The sequence below is a fragment of the Eleutherodactylus coqui genome, chromosome 1 (genome assembly GCF_035609145.1).
Source record: "Eleutherodactylus coqui strain aEleCoq1 chromosome 1, aEleCoq1.hap1, whole genome shotgun sequence".
Taxonomy (NCBI): domain Eukaryota; kingdom Metazoa; phylum Chordata; class Amphibia; order Anura; family Eleutherodactylidae; genus Eleutherodactylus; species Eleutherodactylus coqui.
The window spans coordinates 9649009-9670887 of NC_089837.1; the positions used below are offsets into that span (position 1 = coordinate 9649009).

The window sequence follows — 21879 nt, forward strand, 5'->3', positions numbered from 1 at the left end:
TTTTTTTTTTTTTTTTTTTTTTAAGTGTGGATTTTTTGGTGCCTTGAAATATAAAGGACAGTGGAGTTTGCTGGGCTTTGGGTGGCCTGAAAGAACGAGACAGTGAATTTTTGGGGTACCTTTTTCCTGGGAGCATGAAAAATACAAAACTCTGCGCCTAGCAGAGGATGGTTTCGATCCATCGACCTCTGGGTTATGGGCCCAGCACGCTCCCGCTGCGCCACTCTGCTGCTGCTTAAACCTCTCTTACGAGAAGCCACATTACCGTCTGACTGTTGTCAAGCCACTAACGAAGCAGAAGAGTTGGCTTTAGTCACACTAGGGGTGAGAGTTGCATTTTCACGATTGAGAAGTGGTGTGAATTCTATGGCGTTGGTGGTATAGTGGTGAGCATAGCTGCCTTCCAAGCAGTTGACCCGGGTTCGATTCCTGGCCAACGCATTGTTTCTCTTGTTTTGAAGTATTCTTGTTAACACTCTCTCCAGAGGCCAATGGTTGTGCGGTCAGGCTCAAAAAGAGTGCGCCCAGGAGGTATGCAGCTGCAAAGTCTGTGCGAGAGAGCCTCCGAGTTGAAGCATGCAAGGTTGTCGGACACTCAAAAGCATCCTTCGAGCCGGAATCGAACCAGCGACCTAAGGATTGCTAATTAGCTACTACAGTCCTCCGCTCTACCAGCTGAGCTATCGAAGGTTTAGCCAGATATGCGTGCAGCTGCTTCCTAGGTTTTTGTGTCAGTGCCAACTAAAAAGAAGTTGGCCCTTCATTTGAAGGTAGTGCCAAGTGGAAGTTTTGGAGGATGCGGGCATCGATCCCGCTACCTCTCGCATGCTAAGCGAGCGCTCTACCATTTGAGCTAATCCCCCTCTACTGTTGCTGGTTTCTGGCACTCGGGTCACACCGCAGTCATGTTGTCATGCCTAAACCAAGTTTTGACCATGGGAGAAGAAAGGTTTTTTTTTTTTTTTTTTTTTTTTTTTTAAGTGTGGATTTTTTGGTGCCTTGAAATATAAAGGACAGTGGAGTTTGCTGGGCTTTGGGTGGCCTGAAAGAACGAGACAGTGAATTTTTGGGGTACCTTTTTCCTGGGAGCATGAAAAATACAAAACTCTGCGCCTAGCAGAGGATGGTTTCGATCCATCGACCTCTGGGTTATGGGCCCAGCACGCTCCCGCTGCGCCACTCTGCTGCTGCTTAAACCTCTCTTACGAGAAGCCACATTACCGTCTGACTGTTGTCAAGCCACTAACGAAGCAGAAGAGTTGGCTTTAGTCACACTAGGGGTGAGAGTTGCATTTTCACGATTGAGAAGTGGTGTGAATTCTATGGCGTTGGTGGTATAGTGGTGAGCATAGCTGCCTTCCAAGCAGTTGACCCGGGTTCGATTCCCGGCCAACGCATTGTTTCTCTTGTTTTGAAGTATTCTTGTTAACACTCTCTCCAGAGGCCAATGGTTGTGCGGTCAGGCTCAAAAAGAGTGCGCCCAGGAGGTATGCAGCTGCAAAGTCTGTGCGAGAGAGCCTCCGAGTTGAAGCATGCAAGGTTGTCGGACACTCAAAAGCATCCTTCGAGCCGGAATCGAACCAGCGACCTAAGGATTGCTAATTAGCTACTACAGTCCTCCGCTCTACCAGCTGAGCTATCGAAGGTTTAGCCAGATATGCGTGCAGCTGCTTCCTAGGTTTTTGTGTCAGTGCCAACTAAAAAGAAGTTGGCCCTTCATTTGAAGGTAGTGCCAAGTGGAAGTTTTGGAGGATGCGGGCATCGATCCCGCTACCTCTCGCATGCTAAGCGAGCGCTCTACCATTTGAGCTAATCCCCCTCTACTGTTGCTGGTTTCTGGCACTCGGGTCACACCGCAGTCATGTTATCATGCCTAAACCAAGCTTTGACCATGGGAGAAGAAAGGTTTCTTTTTTTTTTTTTTTTTTTTTTAAGTGTGGATTTTTTGGTGCCTTGAAATATAAAGGACAGTGGAGTTTGCTGGGCTTTGGGTGGCCTGAAAGAACGAGACAGTGAATTTTTGGGGTACCTTTTTCCTGGGAGCATGAAAAATACAAAACTCTGCGCCTAGCAGAGGATGGTTTCGATCCATCGACCTCTGGGTTATGGGCCCAGCACGCTCCCGCTGCGCCACTCTGCTGCTGCTTAAACCTCTCTTACGAGAAGCCACATTACCGTCTGACTGTTGTCAAGCCACTAACGAAGCAGAAGAGTTGGCTTTAGTCACACTAGGGGTGAGAGTTGCATTTTCACGATTGAGAAGTGGTGTGAATTCTATGGCGTTGGTGGTATAGTGGTGAGCATAGCTGCCTTCCAAGCAGTTGACCCGGGTTCGATTCCCGGCCAACGCATTGTTTCTCTTGTTTTGAAGTATTCTTGTTAACACTCTCTCCAGAGGCCAATGGTTGTGCGGTCAGGCTCAAAAAGAGTGCGCCCAGGAGGTATGCAGCTGCAAAGTCTGTGCGAGAGAGCCTCCGAGTTGAAGCATGCAAGGTTGTCGGACACTCAAAAGCATCCTTCGAGCCGGAATCGAACCAGCGACCTAAGGATTGCTAATTAGCTACTACAGTCCTCCGCTCTACCAGCTGAGCTATCGAAGGTTTAGCCAGATATGCGTGCAGCTGCTTCCTAGGTTTTTGTGTCAGTGCCAACTAAAAAGAAGTTGGCCCTTCATTTGAAGGTAGTGCCAAGTGGAAGTTTTGGAGGATGCGGGCATCGATCCCGCTACCTCTCGCATGCTAAGCGAGCGCTCTACCATTTGAGCTAATCCCCCTCTACTGTTGCTGGTTTCTGGCACTCGGGTCACACCGCAGTCATGTTATCATGCCTAAACCAAGCTTTGACCATGGGAGAAGAAAGGTTTCTTTTTTTTTTTTTTTTTTTTTTAAGTGTGGATTTTTTGGTGCCTTGAAATATAAAGGACAGTGGAGTTTGCTGGGCTTTGGGTGGCCTGAAAGAACGAGACAGTGAATTTTTGGGGTACCTTTTTCCTGGGAGCATGAAAAATACAAAACTCTGCGCCTAGCAGAGGATGGTTTCGATCCATCGACCTCTGGGTTATGGGCCCAGCACGCTCCCGCTGCGCCACTCTGCTGCTGCTTAAACCTCTCTTACGAGAAGCCACATTACCGTCTGACTGTTGTCAAGCCACTAACGAAGCAGAAGAGTTGGCTTTAGTCACACTAGGGGTGAGAGTTGCATTTTCACGATTGAGAAGTGGTGTGAATTCTATGGCGTTGGTGGTATAGTGGTGAGCATAGCTGCCTTCCAAGCAGTTGACCCGGGTTCGATTCCCGGCCAACGCATTGTTTCTCTTGTTTTGAAGTATTCTTGTTAACACTCTCTCCAGAGGCCAATGGTTGTGCGGTCAGGCTCAAAAAGAGTGCGCCCAGGAGGTATGCAGCTGCAAAGTCTGTGCGAGAGAGCCTCCGAGTTGAAGCATGCAAGGTTGTCGGACACTCAAAAGCATCCTTCGAGCCGGAATCGAACCAGCGACCTAAGGATTGCTAATTAGCTACTACAGTCCTCCGCTCTACCAGCTGAGCTATCGAAGGTTTAGCCAGATATGCGTGCAGCTGCTTCCTAGGTTTTTGTGTCAGTGCCAACTAAAAAGAAGTTGGCCCTTCATTTGAAGGTAGTGCCAAGTGGAAGTTTTGGAGGATGCGGGCATCGATCCCGCTACCTCTCGCATGCTAAGCGAGCGCTCTACCATTTGAGCTAATCCCCCTCTACTGTTGCTGGTTTCTGGCACTCGGGTCACACCGCAGTCATGTTATCATGCCTAAACCAAGCTTTGACCATGGGAGAAGAAAGGTTTCTTTTTTTTTTTTTTTTTTTTTTAAGTGTGGATTTTTTGGTGCCTTGAAATATAAAGGACAGTGGAGTTTGCTGGGCTTTGGGTGGCCTGAAAGAACGAGACAGTGAATTTTTGGGGTACCTTTTTCCTGGGAGCATGAAAAATACAAAACTCTGCGCCTAGCAGAGGATGGTTTCGATCCATCGACCTCTGGGTTATGGGCCCAGCACGCTCCCGCTGCGCCACTCTGCTGCTGCTTAAACCTCTCTTACGAGAAGCCACATTACCGTCTGACTGTTGTCAAGCCACTAACGAAGCAGAAGAGTTGGCTTTAGTCACACTAGGGGTGAGAGTTGCATTTTCACGATTGAGAAGTGGTGTGAATTCTATGGCGTTGGTGGTATAGTGGTGAGCATAGCTGCCTTCCAAGCAGTTGACCCGGGTTCGATTCCCGGCCAACGCATTGTTTCTCTTGTTTTGAAGTATTCTTGTTAACACTCTCTCCAGAGGCCAATGGTTGTGCGGTCAGGCTCAAAAAGAGTGCCCCCAGGAGGTATGCAGCTGCAAAGTCTGTGCGAGAGAGCCTCCGAGTTGAAGCATGCAAGGTTGTCGGACACTCAAAAGCATCCTTCGAGCCGGAATCGAACCAGCGACCTAAGGATTGCTAATTAGCTACTACAGTCCTCCGCTCTACCAGCTGAGCTATCGAAGGTTTAGCCAGATATGCGTGCAGCTGCTTCCTAGGTTTTTGTGTCAGTGCCAACTAAAAAGAAGTTGGCCCTTCATTTGAAGGTAGTGCCAAGTGGAAGTTTTGGAGGATGCGGGCATCGATCCCGCTACCTCTCGCATGCTAAGCGAGCGCTCTACCATTTGAGCTAATCCCCCTCTACTGTTGCTGGTTTCTGGCACTCGGGTCACACCGCAGTCATGTTATCATGCCTAAACCAAGTTTTGACCATGGGAGAAGAAAGGTTTCTTTTTTTTTTTTTTTTTTTTTTTTTTTTAAGTGTGGATTTTTTGGTGCCTTGAAATATAAAGGACAGTGGAGTTTGCTGGGCTTTGGGTGGCCTGAAAGAACGAGACAGTGAATTTTTGGGGTACCTTTTTCCTGGGAGCATGAAAAATACAAAACTCTGCGCCTAGCAGAGGATGGTTTCGATCCATCGACCTCTGGGTTATGGGCCCAGCACGCTCCCGCTGCGCCACTCTGCTGCTGCTTAAACCTCTCTTACGAGAAGCCACATTACCGTCTGACTGTTGTCAAGCCACTAACGAAGCAGAAGAGTTGGCTTTAGTCACACTAGGGGTGAGAGTTGCATTTTCACGATTGAGAAGTGGTGTGAATTCTATGGCGTTGGTGGTATAGTGGTGAGCATAGCTGCCTTCCAAGCAGTTGACCCGGGTTCGATTCCCGGCCAACGCATTGTTTCTCTTGTTTTGAAGTATTCTTGTTAACACTCTCTCCAGAGGCCAATGGTTGTGCGGTCAGGCTCAAAAAGAGTGCGCCCAGGAGGTATGCAGCTGCAAAGTCTGTGCGAGAGAGCCTCCGAGTTGAAGCATGCAAGGTTGTCGGACACTCAAAAGCATCCTTCGAGCCGGAATCGAACCAGCGACCTAAGGATTGCTAATTAGCTACTACAGTCCTCCGCTCTACCAGCTGAGCTATCGAAGGTTTAGCCAGATATGCGTGCAGCTGCTTCCTAGGTTTTTGTGTCAGTGCCAACTAAAAAGAAGTTGGCCCTTCATTTGAAGGTAGTGCCAAGTGGAAGTTTTGGAGGATGCGGGCATCGATCCCGCTACCTCTCGCATGCTAAGCGAGCGCTCTACCATTTGAGCTAATCCCCCTCTACTGTTGCTGGTTTCTGGCACTCGGGTCACACCGCAGTCATGTTATCATGCCTAAACCAAGTTTTGACCATGGGAGAAGAAAGGTTTCTTTTTTTTTTTTTTTTTTTTTTTTTTTTTTAAAGTGTGGATTTTTTGGTGCCTTGAAATATAAAGGACAGTGGAGTTTGCTGGGCTTTGGGTGGCCTGAAAGAACGAGACAGTGAATTTTTGGGGTACATTTTTCCTGGGAGCATGAAAAATACAAAACTCTGCGCCTAGCAGAGGATGGTTTCGATCCATCGACCTCTGGGTTATGGGCCCAGCACGCTCCCGCTGCGCCACTCTGCTGCTGCTTAAACCTCTCTTACGAGAAGCCACATTACCGTCTGACTGTTGTCAAGCCACTAACGAAGCAGAAGAGTTGGCTTTAGTCACACTAGGGGTGAGAGTTGCATTTTCACGATTGAGAAGTGGTGTGAATTCTATGGCGTTGGTGGTATAGTGGTGAGCATAGCTGCCTTCCAAGCAGTTGACCCGGGTTCGATTCCCGGCCAACGCATTGTTACTCTTGTTTTGAAGTATTCTTGTTAACACTCTCTCCAGAGGCCAATGGTTGTGCGGTCAGGCTCAAAAAGAGTGCGCCCAGGAGGTATGCAGCTGCAAAGTCTGTGCGAGAGAGCCTCCGAGTTGAAGCATGCAAGGTTGTCGGACACTCAAAAGCATCCTTCGAGCCGGAATCGAACCAGCGACCTAAGGATTGCTAATTAGCTACTACAGTCCTCCGCTCTACCAGCTGAGCTATCGAAGGTTTAGCCAGATATGCGTGCAGCTGCTTCCTAGGTTTTTGTGTCAGTGCCAACTAAAAAGAAGTTGGCCCTTCATTTGAAGGTAGTGCCAAGTGGAAGTTTTGGAGGATGCGGGCATCGATCCCGCTACCTCTCGCATGCTAAGCGAGCGCTCTACCATTTGAGCTAATCCACCTCTACTGTTGCTGGTTTCTGGCACTCGGGTCACACCGCAGTCATGTTGTCATGCCTAAACCAAGTTTTGACCATGGGAGAAGAAAGGTTTTTTTTTTTTTTTTTTTTTTTTTTTTAAGTGTGGATTTTTTGGTGCCTTGAAATATAAAGGACAGTGGAGTTTGCTGGGCTTTGGGTGGCCTGAAAGAACGAGACAGTGAATTTTTGGGGTACCTTTTTCCTGGGAGCATGAAAAATACAAAACTCTGCGCCTAGCAGAGGATGGTTTCGATCCATCGACCTCTGGGTTATGGGCCCAGCACGCTCCCGCTGCGCCACTCTGCTGCTGCTTAAACCTCTCTTACGAGAAGCCACATTACCGTCTGACTGTTGTCAAGCCACTAACGAAGCAGAAGAGTTGGCTTTAGTCACACTAGGGGTGAGAGTTGCATTTTCACGATTGAGAAGTGGTGTGAATTCTATGGCGTTGGTGGTATAGTGGTGAGCATAGCTGCCTTCCAAGCAGTTGACCCGGGTTCGATTCCCGGCCAACGCATTGTTTCTCTTGTTTTGAAGTATTCTTGTTAACACTCTCTCCAGAGGCCAATGGTTGTGCGGTCAGGCTCAAAAAGAGTGCGCCCAGGAGGTATGCAGCTGCAAAGTCTGTGCGAGAGAGCCTCCGAGTTGAAGCATGCAAGGTTGTCGGACACTCAAAAGCATCCTTCGAGCCGGAATCGAACCAGCGACCTAAGGATTGCTAATTAGCTACTACAGTCCTCCGCTCTACCAGCTGAGCTATCGAAGGTTTAGCCAGATATGCGTGCAGCTGCTTCCTAGGTTTTTGTGTCAGTGCCAACTAAAAAGAAGTTGGCCCTTCATTTGAAGGTAGTGCCAAGTGGAAGTTTTGGAGGATGCGGGCATCGATCCCGCTACCTCTCGCATGCTAAGCGAGCGCTCTACCATTTGAGCTAATCCCCCTCTACTGTTGCTGGTTTCTGGCACTCGGGTCACACCGCAGTCATGTTATCATGCCTAAACCAAGCTTTGACCATGGGAGAAGAAAGGTTTCTTTTTTTTTTTTTTTTTTTTTTAAGTGTGGATTTTTTGGTGCCTTGAAATATAAAGGACAGTGGAGTTTGCTGGGCTTTGGGTGGCCTGAAAGAACGAGACAGTGAATTTTTGGGGTACCTTTTTCCTGGGAGCATGAAAAATACAAAACTCTGCGCCTAGCAGAGGATGGTTTCGATCCATCGACCTCTGGGTTATGGGCCCAGCACGCTCCCGCTGCGCCACTCTGCTGCTGCTTAAACCTCTCTTACGAGAAGCCACATTACCGTCTGACTGTTGTCAAGCCACTAACGAAGCAGAAGAGTTGGCTTTAGTCACACTAGGGGTGAGAGTTGCATTTTCACGATTGAGAAGTGGTGTGAATTCTATGGCGTTGGTGGTATAGTGGTGAGCATAGCTGCCTTCCAAGCAGTTGACCCGGGTTCGATTCCCGGCCAACGCATTGTTTCTCTTGTTTTGAAGTATTCTTGTTAACACTCTCTCCAGAGGCCAATGGTTGTGCGGTCAGGCTCAAAAAGAGTGCGCCCAGGAGGTATGCAGCTGCAAAGTCTGTGCGAGAGAGCCTCCGAGTTGAAGCATGCAAGGTTGTCGGACACTCAAAAGCATCCTTCGAGCCGGAATCGAACCAGCGACCTAAGGATTGCTAATTAGCTACTACAGTCCTCCGCTCTACCAGCTGAGCTATCGAAGGTTTAGCCAGATATGCGTGCAGCTGCTTCCTAGGTTTTTGTGTCAGTGCCAACTAAAAAGAAGTTGGCCCTTCATTTGAAGGTAGTGCCAAGTGGAAGTTTTGGAGGATGCGGGCATCGATCCCGCTACCTCTCGCATGCTAAGCGAGCGCTCTACCATTTGAGCTAATCCCCCTCTACTGTTGCTGGTTTCTGGCACTCGGGTCACACCGCAGTCATGTTGTCATGCCTAAACCAAGTTTTGACCATGGGAGAAGAAAGGTTTTTTTTTTTTTTTTTTTTTTTTTTTTAAGTGTGGATTTTTTGGTGCCTTGAAATATAAAGGACAGTGGAGTTTGCTGGGCTTTGGGTGGCCTGAAAGAACGAGACAGTGAATTTTTGGGGTACCTTTTTCCTGGGAGCATGAAAAATACAAAACTCTGCGCCTAGCAGAGGATGGTTTCGATCCATCGACCTCTGGGTTATGGGCCCAGCACGCTCCCGCTGCGCCACTCTGCTGCTGCTTAAACCTCTCTTACGAGAAGCCACATTACCGTCTGACTGTTGTCAAGCCACTAACGAAGCAGAAGAGTTGGCTTTAGTCACACTAGGGGTGAGAGTTGCATTTTCACGATTGAGAAGTGGTGTGAATTCTATGGCGTTGGTGGTATAGTGGTGAGCATAGCTGCCTTCCAAGCAGTTGACCCGGGTTCGATTCCCGGCCAACGCATTGTTTCTCTTGTTTTGAAGTATTCTTGTTAACACTCTCTCCAGAGGCCAATGGTTGTGCGGTCAGGCTCAAAAAGAGTGCGCCCAGGAGGTATGCAGCTGCAAAGTCTGTGCGAGAGAGCCTCCGAGTTGAAGCATGCAAGGTTGTCGGACACTCAAAAGCATCCTTCGAGCCGGAATCGAACCAGCGACCTAAGGATTGCTAATTAGCTACTACAGTCCTCCGCTCTACCAGCTGAGCTATCGAAGGTTTAGCCAGATATGCGTGCAGCTGCTTCCTAGGTTTTTGTGTCAGTGCCAACTAAAAAGAAGTTGGCCCTTCATTTGAAGGTAGTGCCAAGTGGAAGTTTTGGAGGATGCGGGCATCGATCCCGCTACCTCTCGCATGCTAAGCGAGCGCTCTACCATTTGAGCTAATCCCCCTCTACTGTTGCTGGTTTCTGGCACTCGGGTCACACCGCAGTCATGTTATCATGCCTAAACCAAGCTTTGACCATGGGAGAAGAAAGGTTTCTTTTTTTTTTTTTTTTTTTTTTAAGTGTGGATTTTTTGGTGCCTTGAAATATAAAGGACAGTGGAGTTTGCTGGGCTTTGGGTGGCCTGAAAGAACGAGACAGTGAATTTTTGGGGTACCTTTTTCCTGGGAGCATGAAAAATACAAAACTCTGCGCCTAGCAGAGGATGGTTTCGATCCATCGACCTCTGGGTTATGGGCCCAGCACGCTCCCGCTGCGCCACTCTGCTGCTGCTTAAACCTCTCTTACGAGAAGCCACATTACCGTCTGACTGTTGTCAAGCCACTAACGAAGCAGAAGAGTTGGCTTTAGTCACACTAGGGGTGAGAGTTGCATTTTCACGATTGAGAAGTGGTGTGAATTCTATGGCGTTGGTGGTATAGTGGTGAGCATAGCTGCCTTCCAAGCAGTTGACCCGGGTTTGATTCCCGGCCAACGCATTGTTTCTCTTGTTTTGAAGTATTCTTGTTAACACTCTCTCCAGAGGCCAATGGTTGTGCGGTCAGGCTCAAAAAGAGTGCGCCCAGGAGGTATGCAGCTGCAAAGTCTGTGCGAGAGAGCCTCCGAGTTGAAGCATGCAAGGTTGTCGGACACTCAAAAGCATCCTTCGAGCCGGAATCGAACCAGCGACCTAAGGATTGCTAATTAGCTACTACAGTCCTCCGCTCTACCAGCTGAGCTATCGAAGGTTTAGCCAGATATGCGTGCAGCTGCTTCCTAGGTTTTTGTGTCAGTGCCAACTAAAAAGAAGTTGGCCCTTCATTTGAAGGTAGTGCCAAGTTGAAGTTTTGGAGGATGCGGGCATCGATCCCGCTACCTCTCGCATGCTAAGCGAGCGCTCTACCATTTGAGCTAATCCCCCTCTACTGTTGCTGGTTTCTGGCACTCGGGTCACACCGCAGTCATGTTATCATGCCTAAACCAAGTTTTGACCATGGGAGAAGAAAGGTTTCTTTTTTTTTTTTTTTTTTTTTTTTTTTTTAAAGTGTGGATTTTTTGGTGCCTTGAAATATAAAGGACAGTGGAGTTTGCTGGGCTTTGGGTGGCCTGAAAGAACGAGACAGTGAATTTTTGGGGTACCTTTTTCCTGGGAGCATGAAAAATACAAAACTCTGCGCCTAGCAGAGGATGGTTTCGATCCATCGACCTCTGGGTTATGGGCCCAGCACGCTCCCGCTGCGCCACTCTGCTGCTGCTTAAACCTCTCTTACGAGAAGCCACATTACCGTCTGACTGTTGTCAAGCCACTAACGAAGCAGAAGAGTTGGCTTTAGTCACACTAGGGGTGAGAGTTGCATTTTCACGATTGAGAAGTGGTGTGAATTCTATGGCGTTGGTGGTATAGTGGTGAGCATAGCTGCCTTCCAAGCAGTTGACCCGGGTTCGATTCCCGGCCAACGCATTGTTTCTCTTGTTTTGAAGTATTCTTGTTAACACTCTCTCCAGAGGCCAATGGTTGTGCGGTCAGGCTCAAAAAGAGTGCGCCCAGGAGGTATGCAGCTGCAAAGTCTGTGCGAGAGAGCCTCCGAGTTGAAGCATGCAAGGTTGTCGGACACTCAAAAGCATCCTTCGAGCCGGAATCGAACCAGCGACCTAAGGATTGCTAATTAGCTACTACAGTCCTCCGCTCTACCAGCTGAGCTATCGAAGGTTTAGCCAGATATGCGTGCAGCTGCTTCCTAGGTTTTTGTGTCAGTGCCAACTAAAAAGAAGTTGGCCCTTCATTTGAAGGTAGTGCCAAGTGGAAGTTTTGGAGGATGCGGGCATCGATCCCGCTACCTCTCGCATGCTAAGCGAGCGCTCTACCATTTGAGCTAATCCCCCTCTACTGTTGCTGGTTTCTGGCACTCGGGTCACACCGCAGTCATGTTGTCATGCCTAAACCAAGTTTTGACCATGGGAGAAGAAAGGTTTTTTTTTTTTTTTTTTTTTTTTTTTTAAGTGTGGATTTTTTGGTGCCTTGAAATATAAAGGACAGTGGAGTTTGCTGGGCTTTGGGTGGCCTGAAAGAACGAGACAGTGAATTTTTGGGGTACCTTTTTCCTGGGAGCATGAAAAATACAAAACTCTGCGCCTAGCAGAGGATGGTTTCGATCCATCGACCTCTGGGTTATGGGCCCAGCACGCTCCCGCTGCGCCACTCTGCTGCTGCTTAAACCTCTCTTACGAGAAGCCACATTACCGTCTGACTGTTGTCAAGCCACTAACGAAGCAGAAGAGTTGGCTTTAGTCACACTAGGGGTGAGAGTTGCATTTTCACGATTGAGAAGTGGTGTGAATTCTATGGCGTTGGTGGTATAGTGGTGAGCATAGCTGCCTTCCAAGCAGTTGACCCGGGTTCGATTCCCGGCCAACGCATTGTTTCTCTTGTTTTGAAGTATTCTTGTTAACACTCTCTCCAGAGGCCAATGGTTGTGCGGTCAGGCTCAAAAAGAGTGCGCCCAGGAGGTATGCAGCTGCAAAGTCTGTGCGAGAGAGCCTCCGAGTTGAAGCATGCAAGGTTGTCGGACACTCAAAAGCATCCTTCGAGCCGGAATCGAACCAGCGACCTAAGGATTGCTAATTAGCTACTACAGTCCTCCGCTCTACCAGCTGAGCTATCGAAGGTTTAGCCAGATATGCGTGCAGCTGCTTCCTAGGTTTTTGTGTCAGTGCCAACTAAAAAGAAGTTGGCCCTTCATTTGAAGGTAGTGCCAAGTGGAAGTTTTGGAGGATGCGGGCATCGATCCCGCTACCTCTCGCATGCTAAGCGAGCGCTCTACCATTTGAGCTAATCCCCCTCTACTGTTGCTGGTTTCTGGCACTCGGGTCACACCGCAGTCATGTTGTCATGCCTAAACCAAGTTTTGACCATGGGAGAAGAAAGGTTTTTTTTTTTTTTTTTTTTTTTTTTTTAAGTGTGGATTTTTTGGTGCCTTGAAATATAAAGGACAGTGGAGTTTGCTGGGCTTTGGGTGGCCTGAAAGAACGAGACAGTGAATTTTTGGGGTACCTTTTTCCTGGGAGCATGAAAAATACAAAACTCTGCGCCTAGCAGAGGATGGTTTCGATCCATCGACCTCTGGGTTATGGGCCCAGCACGCTCCCGCTGCGCCACTCTGCTGCTGCTTAAACCTCTCTTACGAGAAGCCACATTACCGTCTGACTGTTGTCAAGCCACTAACGAAGCAGAAGAGTTGGCTTTAGTCACACTAGGGGTGAGAGTTGCATTTTCACGATTGAGAAGTGGTGTGAATTCTATGGCGTTGGTGGTATAGTGGTGAGCATAGCTGCCTTCCAAGCAGTTGACCCGGGTTCGATTCCCGGCCAACGCATTGTTTCTCTTGTTTTGAAGTATTCTTGTTAACACTCTCTCCAGAGGCCAATGGTTGTGCGGTCAGGCTCAAAAAGAGTGCGCCCAGGAGGTATGCAGCTGCAAAGTCTGTGCGAGAGAGCCTCCGAGTTGAAGCATGCAAGGTTGTCGGACACTCAAAAGCATCCTTCGAGCCGGAATCGAACCAGCGACCTAAGGATTGCTAATTAGCTACTACAGTCCTCCGCTCTACCAGCTGAGCTATCGAAGGTTTAGCCAGATATGCGTGCAGCTGCTTCCTAGGTTTTTGTGTCAGTGCCAACTAAAAAGAAGTTGGCCCTTCATTTGAAGGTAGTGCCAAGTGGAAGTTTTGGAGGATGCGGGCATCGATCCCGCTACCTCTCGCATGCTAAGCGAGCGCTCTACCATTTGAGCTAATCCCCCTCTACTGTTGCTGGTTTCTGGCACTCGGGTCACACCGCAGTCATGTTATCATGCCTAAACCAAGCTTTGACCATGGGAGAAGAAAGGTTTCTTTTATTTTTTTTTTTTTTTTAAGTGTGGATTTTTTGGTGCCTTGAAATATAAAGGACAGTGGAGTTTGCTGGGCTTTGGGTGGCCTGAAAGAACGAGACAGTGAATTTTTGGGGTACCTTTTTCCTGGGAGCATGAAAAATACAAAACTCTGCGCCTAGCAGAGGATGGTTTCGATCCATCGACCTCTGGGTTATGGGCCCAGCACGCTCCCGCTGCGCCACTCTGCTGCTGCTTAAACCTCTCTTACGAGAAGCCACATTACCGTCTGACTGTTGTCAAGCCACTAACGAAGCAGAAGAGTTGGCTTTAGTCACACTAGGGGTGAGAGTTGCATTTTCACGATTGAGAAGTGGTGTGAATTCTATGGCGTTGGTGGTATAGTGGTGAGCATAGCTGCCTTCCAAGCAGTTGACCCGGGTTCGATTCCCGGCCAACGCATTGTTTCTCTTGTTTTGAAGTATTCTTGTTAACACTCTCTCCAGAGGCCAATGGTTGTGCGGTCAGGCTCAAAAAGAGTGCGCCCAGGAGGTATGCAGCTGCAAAGTCTGTGCGAGAGAGCCTCCGAGTTGAAGCATGCAAGGTTGTCGGACACTCAAAAGCATCCTTCGAGCCGGAATCGAACCAGCGACCTAAGGATTGCTAATTAGCTACTACAGTCCTCCGCTCTACCAGCTGAGCTATCGAAGGTTTAGCCAGATATGCGTGCAGCTGCTTCCTAGGTTTTTGTGTCAGTGCCAACTAAAAAGAAGTTGGCCCTTCATTTGAAGGTAGTGCCAAGTGGAAGTTTTGGAGGATGCGGGCATCGATCCCGCTACCTCTCGCATGCTAAGCGAGCGCTCTACCATTTGAGCTAATCCCCCTCTACTGTTGCTGGTTTCTGGCACTCGGGTCACACCGCAGTCATGTTATCATGCCTAAACCAAGTTTTGACCATGGGAGAAGAAAGGTTTCTTTTTTTTTTTTTTTTTTTTTTTTTTTTAAAGTGTGGATTTTTTGGTGCCTTGAAATATAAAGGACAGTGGAGTTTGCTGGGCTTTGGGTGGCCTGAAAGAACGAGACAGTGAATTTTTGGGGTACCTTTTTCCTGGGAGCATGAAAAATACAAAACTCTGCGCCTAGCAGAGGATGGTTTCGATCCATCGACCTCTGGGTTATGGGCCCAGCACGCTCCCGCTGCGCCACTCTGCTGCTGCTTAAACCTCTCTTACGAGAAGCCACATTACCGTCTGACTGTTGTCAAGCCACTAACGAAGCAGAAGAGTTGGCTTTAGTCACACTAGGGGTGAGAGTTGCATTTTCACGATTGAGAAGTGGTGTGAATTCTATGGCGTTGGTGGTATAGTGGTGAGCATAGCTGCCTTCCAAGCAGTTGACCCGGGTTCGATTCCCGGCCAACGCATTGTTACTCTTGTTTTGAAGTATTCTTGTTAACACTCTCTCCAGAGGCCAATGGTTGTGCGGTCAGGCTCAAAAAGAGTGCGCCCAGGAGGTATGCAGCTGCAAAGTCTGTGCGAGAGAGCCTCCGAGTTGAAGCATGCAAGGTTGTCGGACACTCAAAAGCATCCTTCGAGCCGGAATCGAACCAGCGACCTAAGGATTGCTAATTAGCTACTACAGTCCTCCGCTCTACCAGCTGAGCTATCGAAGGTTTAGCCAGATATGCGTGCAGCTGCTTCCTAGGTTTTTGTGTCAGTGCCAACTAAAAAGAAGTTGGCCCTTCATTTGAAGGTAGTGCCAAGTGGAAGTTTTGGAGGATGCGGGCATCGATCCCGCTACCTCTCGCATGCTAAGCGAGCGCTCTACCATTTGAGCTAATCCCCCTCTACTGTTGCTGGTTTCTGGCACTCGGGTCACACCGCAGTCATGTTATCATGCCTAAACCAAGTTTTGACCATGGGAGAAGAAAGGTTTCTTTTTTTTTTTTTTTTTTTTTTTTTTTAAAGTGTGGATTTTTTGGTGCCTTGAAATATAAAGGACAGTGGAGTTTGCTGGGCTTTGGGTGGCCTGAAAGAACGAGACAGTGAATTTTTGGGGTACCTTTTTCCTGGGAGCATGAAAAATACAAAACTCTGCGCCTAGCAGAGGATGGTTTCGATCCATCGACCTCTGGGTTATGGGCCCAGCACGCTCCCGCTGCGCCACTCTGCTGCTGCTTAAACCTCTCTTACGAGAAGCCACATTACCGTCTGACTGTTGTCAAGCCACTAACGAAGCAGAAGAGTTGGCTTTAGTCACACTAGGGGTGAGAGTTGCATTTTCACGATTGAGAAGTGGTGTGAATTCTATGGCGTTGGTGGTATAGTGGTGAGCATAGCTGCCTTCCAAGCAGTTGACCCGGGTTCGATTCCCGGCCAACGCATTGTTTCTCTTGTTTTGAAGTATTCTTGTTAACACTCTCTCCAGAGGCCAATGGTTGTGCGGTCAGGCTCAAAAAGAGTGCGCCCAGGAGGTATGCAGCTGCAAAGTCTGTGCGAGAGAGCCTCCGAGTTGAAGCATGCAAGGTTGTCGGACACTCAAAAGCATCCTTCGAGCCGGAATCGAACCAGCGACCTAAGGATTGCTAATTAGCTACTACAGTCCTCCGCTCTACCAGCTGAGCTATCGAAGGTTTAGCCAGATATGCGTGCAGCTGCTTCCTAGGTTTTTGTGTCAGTGCCAACTAAAAAGAAGTTGGCCCTTCATTTGAAGGTAGTGCCAAGTGGAAGTTTTGGAGGATGCGGGCATCGATCCCGCTACCTCTCGCATGCTAAGCGAGCGCTCTACCATTTGAGCTAATCCCCCTCTACTGTTGCTGGTTTCTGGCACTCGGGTCACACCGCAGTCATGTTATCATGCCTAAACCAAGTTTTGACCATGGGAGAAGAAAGGTTTCTTTTTTTTTTTTTTTTTTTTTTTTTTTTAAAGTGTGGATTTTTTGGTGCCTTGAAATATAAAGGACAGTGGAGTTTGCTGGGCTTTGGGTGGCCTGAAAGAACGAGACAGTGAATTTTTGGGGTACCTTTTTCCTGGGAGCATGAAAAATACAAAACTCTGCGCCTAGCAGAGGATGGTTTCGATCCATCGACCTCTGGGTTATGGGCCCAGCACGCTCCCGCTGCGCCACTCTGCTGCTGCTTAAACCTCTCTTACGAGAAGCCACATTACCGTCTGACTGTTGTCAAGCCACTAACGAAGCAGAAGAGTTGGCTTTAGTCACACTAGGGGTGAGAGTTGCATTTTCACGATTGAGAAGTGGTGTGAATTCTATGGCGTTGGTGGTATAGTGGTGAGCATAGCTGCCTTCCAAGCAGTTGACCCGGGTTCGATTCCCGGCCAACGCATTGTTACTCTTGTTTTGAAGTATTCTTGTTAACACTCTCTCCAGAGGCCAATGGTTGTGCGGTCAGGCTCAAAAAGAGTGCGCCCAGGAGGTATGCAGCTGCAAAGTCTGTGCGAGAGAGCCTCCGAGTTGAAGCATGCAAGGTTGTCGGACACTCAAAAGCATCCTTCGAGCCGGAATCGAACCAGCGACCTAAGGATTGCTAATTAGCTACTACAGTCCTCCGCTCTACCAGCTGAGCTATCGAAGGTTTAGCCAGATATGCGTGCAGCTGCTTCCTAGGTTTTTGTGTCAGTGCCAACTAAAAAGAAGTTGGCCCTTCATTTGAAGGTAGTGCCAAGTGGAAGTTTTGGAGGATGCGGGCATCGATCCCGCTACCTCTCGCATGCTAAGCGAGCGCTCTACCATTTGAGCTAATCCCCCTCTACTGTTGCTGGTTTCTGGCACTCGGGTCACACCGCAGTCATGTTATCATGCCTAAACCAAGTTTTGACCATGGGAGAAGAAAGGTTTCTTTTTTTTTTTTTTTTTTTTTTTTTTTAAAGTGTGGATTTTTTGGTGCCTTGAAATATAAAGGACAGTGGAGTTTGCTGGGCTTTGGGTGGCCTGAAAGAACGAGACAGTGAATTTTTGGGGTACCTTTTTCCTGGGAGCATGAAAAATACAAAACTCTGCGCCTAGCAGAGGATGGTTTCGATCCATCGACCTCTGGGTTATGGGCCCAGCACGCTCCCGCTGCGCCACTCTGCTGCTGCTTAAACCTCTCTTACGAGAAGCCACATTACCGTCTGACTGTTGTCAAGCCACTAACGAAGCAGAAGAGTTGGCTTTAGTCACACTAGGGGTGAGAGTTGCATTTTCACGATTGAGAAGTGGTGTGAATTCTATGGCGTTGGTGGTATAGTGGTGAGCATAGCTGCCTTCCAAGCAGTTGACCCGGGTTCGATTCCCGGCCAACGCATTGTTTCTCTTGTTTTGAAGTATTCTTGTTAACACTCTCTCCAGAGGCCAATGGTTGTGCGGTCAGGCTCAAAAAGAGTGCGCCCAGGAGGTATGCAGCTGCAAAGTCTGTGCGAGAGAGCCTCCGAGTTGAAGCATGCAAGGTTGTCGGACACTCAAAAGCATCCTTCGAGCCGGAATCGAACCAGCGACCTAAGGATTGCTAATTAGCTACTACAGTCCTCCGCTCTACCAGCTGAGCTATCGAAGGTTTAGCCAGATATGCGTGCAGCTGCTTCCTAGGTTTTTGTGTCAGTGCCAACTAAAAAGAAGTTGGCCCTTCATTTGAAGGTAGTGCCAAGTGGAAGTTTTGGAGGATGCGGGCATCGATCCCGCTACCTCTCGCATGCTAAGCGAGCGCTCTACCATTTGAGCTAATCCCCCTCTACTGTTGCTGGTTTCTGGCACTCGGGTCACACCGCAGTCATGTTATCATGCCTAAACCAAGTTTTGACCATGGGAGAAGAAAGGTTTCTTTTTTTTTTTTTTTTTTTTTTTTTTTAAGTGTGGATTTTTTGGTGCCTTGAAATATAAAGGACAGTGGAGTTTGCTGGGCTTTGGGTGGCCTGAAAGAACGAGACAGTGAATTTTTGGGGTACCTTTTTCCTGGGAGCATGAAAAATACAAAACTCTGCGCCTAGCAGAGGATGGTTTCGATCCATCGACCTCTGGGTTATGGGCCCAGCACGCTCCCGCTGCGCCACTCTGCTGCTGCTTAAACCTCTCTTACGAGAAGCCACATTACCGTCTGACTGTTGTCAAGCCACTAACGAAGCAGAAGAGTTGGCTTTAGTCACACTAGGGGTGAGAGTTGCATTTTCACGATTGAGAAGTGGTGTGAATTCTATGGCGTTGGTGGTATAGTGGTGAGCATAGCTGCCTTCCAAGCAGTTGACCCGGGTTCGATTCCCGGCCAACGCATTGTTTCTCTTGTTTTGAAGTATTCTTGTTAACACTCTCTCCAGAGGCCAATGGTTGTGCGGTCAGGCTCAAAAAGAGTGCGCCCAGGAGGTATGCAGCTGCAAAGTCTGTGCGAGAGAGCCTCCGAGTTGAAGCATGCAAGGTTGTCGGACACTCAAAAGCATCCTTCGAGCCGGAATCGAACCAGCGACCTAAGGATTGCTAACTAGCTACTACAGTCCTCCGCTCTACCAGCTGAGCTATCGAAGGTTTAGCCAGATATGCGTGCAGCTGCTTCCTAGGTTTTTGTGTCAGTGCCAACTAAAAAGAAGTTGGCCCTTCATTTGAAGGTAGGGCCAAGTGGAAGTTTTGGAGGATGCGGGCATCGATCCCGCTACCTCTCCCATGCTAAGCGAGCGCTCTACCATTTGAGCTAATCCCCCTCTACGGTTGCTGGCTTCTGGCACTCGGGTCACACCGCAGTCATGTTATCATGCCTAAACCAAGCTTTGACCATGGGAGAAGAAAGGTTTCTTTTTTTTTTTTTTTTTTTTAAGTGTGGATTTTTTGGTGCCTTGAAATATAAAGGACAGTGGAGTTTGCTGGGCTTTGGGTGGCCTGAAAGAACGAGACAGTGAATTTTTGGGGTACCTTTTTCCTGGGAGCATGAAAAATACAAAACTCTGCGCCTAGCAGAGGATGGTTTCGATCCATCGACCTCTGGGTTATGGGCCCAGCACGCTCCCGCTGCGCCACTCTGCTGCTGCTTAAACCTCTCTTACGAGAAGCCACATTACCTTCTGACTGTTGTCAAGCCACTAACGAAGCAGAAGAGTTGGCTTTAGTCACACTAGGGGTGAGAGTTGCATTTTCACGATTGAGAAGTGGTGCGAATTCTATGGCGTTGGTGGTATAGTGGTGAGCATAGCTGCCTTCCAAGCAGTTGACCCGGGTTCGATTCCCGGCCAACGCATTGTTTCTCTTGTTTTGAAGTATTCTTGTTAACACTCTCTCCAGAGGCCAATGGTTGTGCGGTCAGGCTCAAAAAGAGTGCGGCCAGGAGGTATGCAGCTGCAAAGTCTGTGCAAGAGAGCCTCCAAGTTGAAGCATGCAAGGTTATCGGACACTCAAAAGCATCCTTCGAGCCGGAATCGAACCAGCGACCTAAGGATTGCTAACTAGCTACTACAGTCCTCCGCTCTACCAGCTGAGCTATCGAAGGTTTAGCCAGATATGCGTGCAGCTGCTTCCTAGGTTTTTGTGTCAGTGCCAACTAAAAAGAAGTTGGCCCTTCATTTGAAGGTAGTGCCAAGTGGAAGTTTTGGAGGATGCGGGCATCGATCCCGCTACCTCTCGCATGCTAAGCGAGCGCTCTACCATTTGAGCTAATCCCCCTCTACGGTTGCTGGCTTCTGGCACTCGGGTCACACCGCAGTCATGTTATTATGCCTAAACCAAGCTTTGACCATGGGAGAAGAAAGGTTTCTTTTTTTTTTTTTAAGTGTGGATTTTTTGGTGCCTTGAAATATAAAGGACAGTGGAGTTTGCTGGGCTTTGGGTGGCCTGAAAGAACGAGACAGTGAATTTTTGGGGTACCTTTTTCCTGGGAGCATGAAAAATACAAAACTCTGCGCCTAGCAGAGGATGGTTTCGATCCATCGACCTCTGGGTTATGGGCCCAGCACGCTCCCGCTGCGCCACTCTGCTGCTGCTTAAACCTCTCTTACGAGAAGCCACATTACCTTCTGACTGTTGTCAAGCCACTAACGAAGCAGAAGAGTTGGCTTTAGTCACACTAGGGGTGAGAGTTGCATTTTCACGATTGAGAAGTGGTGCGAATTCTATGGCGTTGGTGGTATAGTGGTGAGCATAGCTGCCTTCCAAGCAGTTGACCTGGGTTCGATTCCCGGCCAACGCATTGTTTCTCTTGTTTTGAAGTATTCTTGTTAACACTCTCTCCAGAGGCCAATGGTTGTGCGGTCAGGCTCAAAAAGAGTGCGGCCAGGAGGTATGCAGCTGCAAAGTCTGTGCAAGAGAGCCTCCAAGTTGAAGCATGCAAGGTTATCGGACACTCAAAAGCATCCTTCGAGCCGGAATCGAACCAGCGACCTAAGGATTGCTAACTAGCTACTACAGTCCTCCGCTCTACCAGCTGAGCTATCGAAGGTTTAGCCAGATATGCGTGCAGCTGCTTCCTAGGTTTTTGTGTCAGTGCCAACTAAAAAGAAGTTGGCCCTTCATTTGAAGGTAGTGCCAAGTGGAAGTTTTGGAGGATGCGGGCATCGATCCCGCTACCTCTCGCATGCTAAGCGAGCGCTCTACCATTTGAGCTAATCCCCCTCTACGGTTGCTGGCTTCTGGCACTCGGGTCACACCGCAGTCATGTTATTATGCCTAAACCAAGCTTTGACCATGGGAGAAGAAAGGTTTCTTTTTTTTTTTTTTTTTTTTTAAGTGTGGATTTTTTGGTGCCTTGAAATATAAAGGACAGTGGAGTTTGCTGGGCTTTGGGTGGCCTGAAAGAACGAGACAGTGAATTTTTGGGGTACCTTTTTCCTGGGAGCATGAAAAATACAAAACTCTGCGCCTAGCAGAGGATGGTTTCGATCCATCGACCTCTGGGTTATGGGCCCAGCACGCTCCCGCTGCGCCACTCTGCTGCTGCTTAAACCTCTCTTACGAGAAGCCACATTACCTTCTGACTGTTGTCAAGCCACTAACGAAGCAGAAGAGTTGGCTTTAGTCACACTAGGGGTGAGAGTTGCATTTTCACGATTGAGAAGTGGTGCGAATTCTATGGCGTTGGTGGTATAGTGGTGAGCATAGCTGCCTTCCAAGCAGTTGACCCGGGTTCGATTCCCGGCCAACGCATTGTTTCTCTTGTTTTGAAGTATTCTTGTTAACACTCTCTCCAGAGGCCAATGGTTGTGCGGTCAGGCTCAAAAAGAGTGCGGCCAGGAGGTATGCAGCTGCAAAGTCTGTGCAAGAGAGCCTCCAAGTTGAAGCATGCAAGGTTGTCGGACACTCAAAAGCATCCTTCGAGCCGGAATCGAACCAGCGACCTAAGGATTGCTAACTAGCTACTACAGTCCTCCGCTCTACCAGCTGAGCTATCGAAGGTTTAGCCAGATATGCGTGCAGCTGCTTCCTAGGTTTTTGTGTCAGTGCCAACTAAAAAGAAGTTGGCCCTTCATTTGAAGGTAGTGCCAAGTGGAAGTTTTGGAGGATGCGGGCATCGATCCCGCTACCTCTCGCATGCTAAGCGAGCGC

General features: G+C 48.5%; 44 non-coding genes across 44 annotated transcripts in view; all 44 read right to left on the reverse strand.

The window, feature by feature from the left end:
- Window positions 1–604: 604 nt before the first annotated feature.
- On the reverse strand, window positions 605–690 carry TRNAY-GUA (transfer RNA tyrosine (anticodon GUA)). Its single transcript is given in 2 exon segments — window positions 605–640; window positions 654–690. It is a non-coding gene; the product is annotated as a tRNA-Tyr (tRNA).
- A 100-nt stretch (window positions 691–790) lies between these two features.
- Window positions 791–863, reverse strand: TRNAA-AGC (transfer RNA alanine (anticodon AGC)). Its single transcript has one exon. It is a non-coding gene; the product is annotated as a tRNA-Ala (tRNA).
- Window positions 864–1560: 697 nt separating this feature from the next.
- Window positions 1561–1646, reverse strand: TRNAY-GUA (transfer RNA tyrosine (anticodon GUA)). Its single transcript is given in 2 exon segments — window positions 1561–1596; window positions 1610–1646. It is a non-coding gene; the product is annotated as a tRNA-Tyr (tRNA).
- Window positions 1647–1746: 100 nt separating this feature from the next.
- TRNAA-AGC (transfer RNA alanine (anticodon AGC)) lies at window positions 1747–1819 on the reverse strand. Its single transcript has one exon. It is a non-coding gene; the product is annotated as a tRNA-Ala (tRNA).
- A 695-nt stretch (window positions 1820–2514) lies between these two features.
- On the reverse strand, window positions 2515–2600 carry TRNAY-GUA (transfer RNA tyrosine (anticodon GUA)). Its single transcript is given in 2 exon segments — window positions 2515–2550; window positions 2564–2600. It is a non-coding gene; the product is annotated as a tRNA-Tyr (tRNA).
- A 100-nt stretch (window positions 2601–2700) lies between these two features.
- On the reverse strand, window positions 2701–2773 carry TRNAA-AGC (transfer RNA alanine (anticodon AGC)). The gene has a single exon. It is a non-coding gene; the product is annotated as a tRNA-Ala (tRNA).
- A 695-nt stretch (window positions 2774–3468) lies between these two features.
- Window positions 3469–3554, reverse strand: TRNAY-GUA (transfer RNA tyrosine (anticodon GUA)). Its single transcript is given in 2 exon segments — window positions 3469–3504; window positions 3518–3554. It is a non-coding gene; the product is annotated as a tRNA-Tyr (tRNA).
- Window positions 3555–3654: 100 nt separating this feature from the next.
- TRNAA-AGC (transfer RNA alanine (anticodon AGC)) lies at window positions 3655–3727 on the reverse strand. Its single transcript has one exon. It is a non-coding gene; the product is annotated as a tRNA-Ala (tRNA).
- A 695-nt stretch (window positions 3728–4422) lies between these two features.
- Window positions 4423–4508, reverse strand: TRNAY-GUA (transfer RNA tyrosine (anticodon GUA)). Its single transcript is given in 2 exon segments — window positions 4423–4458; window positions 4472–4508. It is a non-coding gene; the product is annotated as a tRNA-Tyr (tRNA).
- A 100-nt stretch (window positions 4509–4608) lies between these two features.
- Window positions 4609–4681, reverse strand: TRNAA-AGC (transfer RNA alanine (anticodon AGC)). Its single transcript has one exon. It is a non-coding gene; the product is annotated as a tRNA-Ala (tRNA).
- Window positions 4682–5382: 701 nt separating this feature from the next.
- On the reverse strand, window positions 5383–5468 carry TRNAY-GUA (transfer RNA tyrosine (anticodon GUA)). The gene is given in 2 exon segments: window positions 5383–5418; window positions 5432–5468. It is a non-coding gene; the product is annotated as a tRNA-Tyr (tRNA).
- A 100-nt stretch (window positions 5469–5568) lies between these two features.
- TRNAA-AGC (transfer RNA alanine (anticodon AGC)) lies at window positions 5569–5641 on the reverse strand. Its single transcript has one exon. It is a non-coding gene; the product is annotated as a tRNA-Ala (tRNA).
- Window positions 5642–6345: 704 nt separating this feature from the next.
- TRNAY-GUA (transfer RNA tyrosine (anticodon GUA)) lies at window positions 6346–6431 on the reverse strand. The gene is given in 2 exon segments: window positions 6346–6381; window positions 6395–6431. It is a non-coding gene; the product is annotated as a tRNA-Tyr (tRNA).
- Window positions 6432–7301: 870 nt separating this feature from the next.
- TRNAY-GUA (transfer RNA tyrosine (anticodon GUA)) lies at window positions 7302–7387 on the reverse strand. The gene is given in 2 exon segments: window positions 7302–7337; window positions 7351–7387. It is a non-coding gene; the product is annotated as a tRNA-Tyr (tRNA).
- A 100-nt stretch (window positions 7388–7487) lies between these two features.
- On the reverse strand, window positions 7488–7560 carry TRNAA-AGC (transfer RNA alanine (anticodon AGC)). Its single transcript has one exon. It is a non-coding gene; the product is annotated as a tRNA-Ala (tRNA).
- Window positions 7561–8255: 695 nt separating this feature from the next.
- TRNAY-GUA (transfer RNA tyrosine (anticodon GUA)) lies at window positions 8256–8341 on the reverse strand. Its single transcript is given in 2 exon segments — window positions 8256–8291; window positions 8305–8341. It is a non-coding gene; the product is annotated as a tRNA-Tyr (tRNA).
- Window positions 8342–8441: 100 nt separating this feature from the next.
- Window positions 8442–8514, reverse strand: TRNAA-AGC (transfer RNA alanine (anticodon AGC)). Its single transcript has one exon. It is a non-coding gene; the product is annotated as a tRNA-Ala (tRNA).
- A 697-nt stretch (window positions 8515–9211) lies between these two features.
- TRNAY-GUA (transfer RNA tyrosine (anticodon GUA)) lies at window positions 9212–9297 on the reverse strand. Its single transcript is given in 2 exon segments — window positions 9212–9247; window positions 9261–9297. It is a non-coding gene; the product is annotated as a tRNA-Tyr (tRNA).
- Window positions 9298–9397: 100 nt separating this feature from the next.
- On the reverse strand, window positions 9398–9470 carry TRNAA-AGC (transfer RNA alanine (anticodon AGC)). Its single transcript has one exon. It is a non-coding gene; the product is annotated as a tRNA-Ala (tRNA).
- A 695-nt stretch (window positions 9471–10165) lies between these two features.
- Window positions 10166–10251, reverse strand: TRNAY-GUA (transfer RNA tyrosine (anticodon GUA)). Its single transcript is given in 2 exon segments — window positions 10166–10201; window positions 10215–10251. It is a non-coding gene; the product is annotated as a tRNA-Tyr (tRNA).
- A 100-nt stretch (window positions 10252–10351) lies between these two features.
- On the reverse strand, window positions 10352–10424 carry TRNAA-AGC (transfer RNA alanine (anticodon AGC)). Its single transcript has one exon. It is a non-coding gene; the product is annotated as a tRNA-Ala (tRNA).
- A 703-nt stretch (window positions 10425–11127) lies between these two features.
- Window positions 11128–11213, reverse strand: TRNAY-GUA (transfer RNA tyrosine (anticodon GUA)). The gene is given in 2 exon segments: window positions 11128–11163; window positions 11177–11213. It is a non-coding gene; the product is annotated as a tRNA-Tyr (tRNA).
- Window positions 11214–11313: 100 nt separating this feature from the next.
- On the reverse strand, window positions 11314–11386 carry TRNAA-AGC (transfer RNA alanine (anticodon AGC)). Its single transcript has one exon. It is a non-coding gene; the product is annotated as a tRNA-Ala (tRNA).
- Window positions 11387–12083: 697 nt separating this feature from the next.
- Window positions 12084–12169, reverse strand: TRNAY-GUA (transfer RNA tyrosine (anticodon GUA)). Its single transcript is given in 2 exon segments — window positions 12084–12119; window positions 12133–12169. It is a non-coding gene; the product is annotated as a tRNA-Tyr (tRNA).
- A 100-nt stretch (window positions 12170–12269) lies between these two features.
- Window positions 12270–12342, reverse strand: TRNAA-AGC (transfer RNA alanine (anticodon AGC)). Its single transcript has one exon. It is a non-coding gene; the product is annotated as a tRNA-Ala (tRNA).
- A 697-nt stretch (window positions 12343–13039) lies between these two features.
- On the reverse strand, window positions 13040–13125 carry TRNAY-GUA (transfer RNA tyrosine (anticodon GUA)). The gene is given in 2 exon segments: window positions 13040–13075; window positions 13089–13125. It is a non-coding gene; the product is annotated as a tRNA-Tyr (tRNA).
- Window positions 13126–13225: 100 nt separating this feature from the next.
- Window positions 13226–13298, reverse strand: TRNAA-AGC (transfer RNA alanine (anticodon AGC)). The gene has a single exon. It is a non-coding gene; the product is annotated as a tRNA-Ala (tRNA).
- Window positions 13299–13992: 694 nt separating this feature from the next.
- On the reverse strand, window positions 13993–14078 carry TRNAY-GUA (transfer RNA tyrosine (anticodon GUA)). Its single transcript is given in 2 exon segments — window positions 13993–14028; window positions 14042–14078. It is a non-coding gene; the product is annotated as a tRNA-Tyr (tRNA).
- Window positions 14079–14178: 100 nt separating this feature from the next.
- TRNAA-AGC (transfer RNA alanine (anticodon AGC)) lies at window positions 14179–14251 on the reverse strand. The gene has a single exon. It is a non-coding gene; the product is annotated as a tRNA-Ala (tRNA).
- Window positions 14252–14953: 702 nt separating this feature from the next.
- On the reverse strand, window positions 14954–15039 carry TRNAY-GUA (transfer RNA tyrosine (anticodon GUA)). Its single transcript is given in 2 exon segments — window positions 14954–14989; window positions 15003–15039. It is a non-coding gene; the product is annotated as a tRNA-Tyr (tRNA).
- A 100-nt stretch (window positions 15040–15139) lies between these two features.
- Window positions 15140–15212, reverse strand: TRNAA-AGC (transfer RNA alanine (anticodon AGC)). Its single transcript has one exon. It is a non-coding gene; the product is annotated as a tRNA-Ala (tRNA).
- A 701-nt stretch (window positions 15213–15913) lies between these two features.
- TRNAY-GUA (transfer RNA tyrosine (anticodon GUA)) lies at window positions 15914–15999 on the reverse strand. The gene is given in 2 exon segments: window positions 15914–15949; window positions 15963–15999. It is a non-coding gene; the product is annotated as a tRNA-Tyr (tRNA).
- Window positions 16000–16099: 100 nt separating this feature from the next.
- TRNAA-AGC (transfer RNA alanine (anticodon AGC)) lies at window positions 16100–16172 on the reverse strand. The gene has a single exon. It is a non-coding gene; the product is annotated as a tRNA-Ala (tRNA).
- Window positions 16173–16874: 702 nt separating this feature from the next.
- TRNAY-GUA (transfer RNA tyrosine (anticodon GUA)) lies at window positions 16875–16960 on the reverse strand. Its single transcript is given in 2 exon segments — window positions 16875–16910; window positions 16924–16960. It is a non-coding gene; the product is annotated as a tRNA-Tyr (tRNA).
- Window positions 16961–17060: 100 nt separating this feature from the next.
- Window positions 17061–17133, reverse strand: TRNAA-AGC (transfer RNA alanine (anticodon AGC)). The gene has a single exon. It is a non-coding gene; the product is annotated as a tRNA-Ala (tRNA).
- Window positions 17134–17834: 701 nt separating this feature from the next.
- TRNAY-GUA (transfer RNA tyrosine (anticodon GUA)) lies at window positions 17835–17920 on the reverse strand. Its single transcript is given in 2 exon segments — window positions 17835–17870; window positions 17884–17920. It is a non-coding gene; the product is annotated as a tRNA-Tyr (tRNA).
- Window positions 17921–18020: 100 nt separating this feature from the next.
- TRNAA-AGC (transfer RNA alanine (anticodon AGC)) lies at window positions 18021–18093 on the reverse strand. The gene has a single exon. It is a non-coding gene; the product is annotated as a tRNA-Ala (tRNA).
- A 700-nt stretch (window positions 18094–18793) lies between these two features.
- Window positions 18794–18879, reverse strand: TRNAY-GUA (transfer RNA tyrosine (anticodon GUA)). Its single transcript is given in 2 exon segments — window positions 18794–18829; window positions 18843–18879. It is a non-coding gene; the product is annotated as a tRNA-Tyr (tRNA).
- Window positions 18880–19745: 866 nt separating this feature from the next.
- Window positions 19746–19831, reverse strand: TRNAY-GUA (transfer RNA tyrosine (anticodon GUA)). The gene is given in 2 exon segments: window positions 19746–19781; window positions 19795–19831. It is a non-coding gene; the product is annotated as a tRNA-Tyr (tRNA).
- A 100-nt stretch (window positions 19832–19931) lies between these two features.
- TRNAA-AGC (transfer RNA alanine (anticodon AGC)) lies at window positions 19932–20004 on the reverse strand. The gene has a single exon. It is a non-coding gene; the product is annotated as a tRNA-Ala (tRNA).
- Window positions 20005–20690: 686 nt separating this feature from the next.
- Window positions 20691–20776, reverse strand: TRNAY-GUA (transfer RNA tyrosine (anticodon GUA)). The gene is given in 2 exon segments: window positions 20691–20726; window positions 20740–20776. It is a non-coding gene; the product is annotated as a tRNA-Tyr (tRNA).
- Window positions 20777–20876: 100 nt separating this feature from the next.
- On the reverse strand, window positions 20877–20949 carry TRNAA-AGC (transfer RNA alanine (anticodon AGC)). The gene has a single exon. It is a non-coding gene; the product is annotated as a tRNA-Ala (tRNA).
- A 694-nt stretch (window positions 20950–21643) lies between these two features.
- On the reverse strand, window positions 21644–21729 carry TRNAY-GUA (transfer RNA tyrosine (anticodon GUA)). The gene is given in 2 exon segments: window positions 21644–21679; window positions 21693–21729. It is a non-coding gene; the product is annotated as a tRNA-Tyr (tRNA).
- Window positions 21730–21829: 100 nt separating this feature from the next.
- TRNAA-AGC (transfer RNA alanine (anticodon AGC)) overlaps window positions 21830–21879 on the reverse strand; it is a 73-nt gene continuing 23 nt past the window's right edge. The window contains exon 1 of the tRNA in view: window positions 21830–21879. This exon is cut by the window's right edge and continues 23 nt beyond it. This is a non-coding gene — a tRNA (tRNA-Ala).